We start from the raw sequence: 5,000 nt of genomic DNA on the forward strand, positions 1-5,000 counted from the left end.
TTCAAATTCATTAGTAGTTCTACAAGGAACAAATTCTTTATCCTCAGGTAAAGGTGATAAATCTGGAATGATATTGAGGGAAGAAAGCTCATACCCTCTTATTAACATTTCAGGAGTTATTGGTTCAGGAAGGTCTTCCGCTGCACTATCCCTAAGAGCCTCTTTAAAAGATATTGGCCGTTTATTTACCAAGTGGACAACTTGACATACAGTAAACTCAAAATCAAAGAAAGAAAGAATATTGTTCTTGATGGACCCATATAGAAGCCTCTTTGTTAACTTAACACAAACCTCGACCATGGAGCCTAACTGACTACACCCTTTAAAATACTGTTGAAAAGTCAAAGGTTTAACACCTCTCTCCTCAAAATACAATTGAGTGTGGGGATCGTTCAAAAATGAAGTTATAACATTAGCTCCTGCAACTATTTGTGACCCTAGGTCACTAATGCATAACTGTGGAATGCCAAATTCGAAGCAATGAATAGAAAATGCCCTAAGAAAATCAGGCACACTAAGTGTTCTGCAAATTTTCAAATTAACTGCACGAGACCAAGTGCAAGTAAAACATAATAGCCATACCTTAATATTTTCTTTCTCCAGCTTAACTGTAAAAGGACCAATATAATCAACGAAAATATTGCCGAAAGGTACAGCTGGTGGGTCTTCCCTGAATTCCCTGTAACAATTTTGATTTAAATTGACAGGTCTTGCGTTAAATCTTTTGCAGTGAACACATTGCCTCAGAATCTTTTTTACCAATGAAAAATTTCTAGGAATAAAATAGTGTCTTCTGAGTTCAGCGAGAACAGCATAGCACCCAGAATGAGCTAATTTATGATGAATATCAAGTATAATTAACTTGGTTAAATGGCTGTCCCTAGATAATAGAATAGGAAATTTTTTCTCATTCTTAAATTTGCTCTTCACTCTCAAAATGCCATCGTTATCAACAAACACATTAAACTGAGAAACTATACCTGGTATATCCTTTACTGCATAAAAACCTTTGGAAAAATGTTCTAGAACATCAGCAAAGTGATTTTGTTGATCATTCAAAATCAAATGGACAAGAGCTAAAGAGAAAAAGTTCTTTTTCTTGTACCTTAACTTCCCTTCTCACTTTAGCTTTCCATTTGTATATGCATATTATACACCGACGGTACAGCAAAACCAGTCTTCTGAAATCTGAAAAATCTGAAATATTAACCAAGCATTCTCTCTTAACTAAAGGAACATTAGAAATAATCAAGTAATTTCCTGAAAGATAACCCTCTTTAGGAATAGTGAACTGCATGTCAGGTGCCCGAATATTAGTCAGGTCCGGGCCTGAAAGAAAACAAGATTTCATCAACAATTTATATGACGTGCACCTGGTTACCATATCTGCAGGATTTTCCTTGCCATTAATAAACCCAAATTGAACAGGATATGTTTCACAAAGTTTTTGTATGCTATAGATTCTGTTCATTACAAAAGTAGAACAATGGTTCATTTTCTTAAGTTGAAGAGAACTTATTAACCATTGCAGGGCACAAGAAGAATCTGAAAAAAGACAAATCTTTGTCACCTTTATAGGTTTTATGCAACTGGGACCAGCAAGATCCAAATAAAGATCAATAGATTGCTCAACTCCTAAATTAATGGCGTGGATCTCTAAAGATGGTATGGATTTACCTTTCAATTGGGTATTAACCAACCGATTTTTAGCATTAACAAAGGTAAGTTTGCCAGACTCAACATTCAGTAGATAAATGACACACCCATATATGTCACAACTGGCATCAGTAAAAACAATTATATTATACTCACCATCCCTTCGACCCACAAACCGAGTTACTTTGAGAGGGGGCGATGAATTACATTGCCTACAGATATTCCTCCAGTCTTTGAGCTGTTGACTGTTAAGAGTCTGATCCCAATTCAAACCCTTTTGACACTGCAAATTATGCATATAAAGCCTACATCGGTTAAATAAAGGAAAGTTGAAACCAAAAATGTCAAACTGGGAGGCAATGGACCTAAGAATTAATCTTTTAGTGTTAGCTCCTGGGTCAAGGTTAATTGGCCTAGTGAAAATATCATCCGAAAGTCTGTTCCATTCAAGCCCAAACAATTTATTGACTTCAGGAGTAAGAACTGACTGATCTATGTCAGACTGCAGATCAATATCATTGGTTATCAGCTGCTGAGTTTCAAATTTAAAGGGTCTGAATATGTCATCTAACTGCTTATAGGCCCACCTTAGGTCATCAGAGCTGTTCATGGTAATAGCACCATTATCCATATATATTAAGGCATAAATAAGTTTCTTCAGTTCATCAATCCTTGAATCATTACTGGAAGTTAAAATTAACATAAAATACAATGAAGTCATCAAAAGAAATGGGCTACACCGAAGTCCAAATGAAAGCCTGACATTTTTATAAGCAACGGGAGTGTAATCACCTGCGCTAACATCCGAAACCAAAAGAACAATAGTCTAGACTGATCAATTTCACTTAAAGCCAACATATTGAAAGCTTTTTTCAAATCAAAAATTAAAATTTTTTCATCAAACCTAATATTAAGAAATGCAGATGAAAGCTTTTGATTTAGGTTAGGCCCAGCATACATACATTGATTATGTGACAGTGACAGTTTCTTATAGGATTCCTGCAAATTAGAAAGAAACACTATGCGACATTTCGTAGTTTCCCTTTCTGGCTTAAAAACTGGCATATGAGGTAAGAATGAATAGTTAGGGTATTCAGCCTTAAATACTTCCAAGTCAAAAATTGGTTCAATAATTCCCATATCTAATTGCTCCTTTATGCAGTTATCCACCAACTGTAAGGAACCTTTCTTACGAAGTAATTTTTTTAAATTAGATTGAAGAATAGCCTTGGAAAGAGACTCATTTCTCGAAAGAAGGTGTGATACCTTCCCATTCCATAACAAGGGAACAACTATACGCCCATCACTTCTCGTGTGCAAATTTCTCAAAGTGTAATCCACGAGAGAGTTATTGAGCTGATTAGATTCGTCACTATAAACTTTCTGATCATAGTTCAAATAAAATTGGCTCTCCATATTCAGGATTTGATCAGTTGCTTCTTGCAGTTTCCTATCAATAATAGTTCCTTTATCGGAAAGTACAGTGAATGAACAATTTGTCGTCATGTCATTGAGCTCGTTAAATTCATCATTAATAGATACAGTAGTAGCTAGAAAATAAGAATGGCAAGGGATATTAAAATATGTACCTTTTTCAGCATTAGAATTTTCGCCCCTTAGTGGTTTCGAGGCTAAACTGTCTTTACCATTAAGTGAAGTAAGATTAATTAGGAACCTATCAACATTCCCCATCAGCATTATTCCTAAAGTAGTCTCAATATAAATAGACGAATTAGGACTTCCTATCACTACATCTCTTCCCAAAATACAATGTGAAAAATCTACTCCTAACAAAAGCTGAACGTCATCAATGCCCTGAGAACTGGCTGATAAAAGCTTGTCAGCAAATACAAAATTTTTACTCTGCATTACACTAACTACCTGACCAAGACAAGGTAAATTTAATTGCAGGTTTATAGAGGGTACAACTAAAGCAGAAATAGCAAAGATTTCATTCCCCAGCTTTATAGGAACTTCAACAAGACTAGTAGAATATTCCTTTTGACCATTAAACCCTTTCACAGTAAGTTTAACATTGCTAGTCAAAGACTTTAAATTACAAGAGGAAGCTAACTTGCTAGATATAAAAGTATTTTGTGACCCTGAATCCTTAAGACCCCTGTAAAGCTTATTTTGACCATTTACATAAAATGTGAAAGTAGGGAGAACTGAACCTGTGGTAACATTTGGCAATACTGCTATCCCACTGCTTGCTTCCTTGGAAGACTCTTCTTTACTATTACACCTGTCAGGACTAAGTTTCCCACAAAGATACTCCATGTGATACTGCGAACAATGTGAACAGGGTCTTCGAAATCTGAACTTACATGCTTTAGTGAAATGATTGAAATTACCACATTTTACACAACCTTTATGCAAATTTAATAAAGAAATTTTGTCAGAAGGGGTAGCATACTTAGTACACTTGTAACTTAAATGATCATTATCAGAAATACCGGCCTTGGAACAAAAATTACAAGCTTTGGCGGGAACAGTCTTAGTTTTACGAGCCATGGTACTAGTCTTTGCCTGTAATGGCTTTGAATGAGTTACAACTTTATCCCTGACAGACAATTTACCTTTCGTCTGACCCTGTTCATACCTTTCACATGCTGTAAAGAAATTATCTACAATTTGCTGAAGTGATGGATGAGTCACATTAGTGATATGAACCAGATGAGACTTAAATCTATCATTCATTGCAGACCAAACAAAATATCTAACAACCTCCTCAACATCAATATGCAAATATTTGAAATTTTCGACTATATTTCTAAGTTCTGAAAAGAAGACAAAAGGGTCCTCTCCTTCTTTGAGATTTAGAAAAGTTAATTTCTTAATTACAGCCGATTTTCGTAATTCAGTCGAGGCAAATGCCTTAGTCAATAAGTCTTTGGCATCGTTGTAACTTTGTTTGTCGGCCTCCAATGAGCCAAGTAAACATTTAGCCCTACCTTCTACTTGTTGTTTCAAAAGTAAGAGCAAGTCCCTGTCTGGATAATTAAAACTCTGGGTCGTAGATTCAAATTCTCTAATGAATTTCAAAAAATCCTCACCTTCCTTACTTTGGAATTTGGGTAGAGGGGCAGTGGGTTGCCTCAAAAGACTCCTAGCAATATCAGTAGTTAATGAAAGTTGAGGGCTTCCAGCACTTACACTTACATCCAACAAAGGCAAAATACCTGAAATCTTATCATGGTAAGATTGACATGCTGAAAGCTCAGCTTCCAAATCCTCCTCTCTAAATTCCCCTGAAAATTTTAGAGTCTGTATTTTAAAATCCAAGTCACTTAATCGCTTCCTATAATCCAGGAGAACACCTTTTTCATATACTTTAGCAGTAT

This window comes from Palaemon carinicauda, chromosome 7 (genome assembly GCF_036898095.1).
Source record: "Palaemon carinicauda isolate YSFRI2023 chromosome 7, ASM3689809v2, whole genome shotgun sequence".
Lineage (NCBI taxonomy): Eukaryota > Metazoa > Arthropoda > Malacostraca > Decapoda > Palaemonidae > Palaemon > Palaemon carinicauda.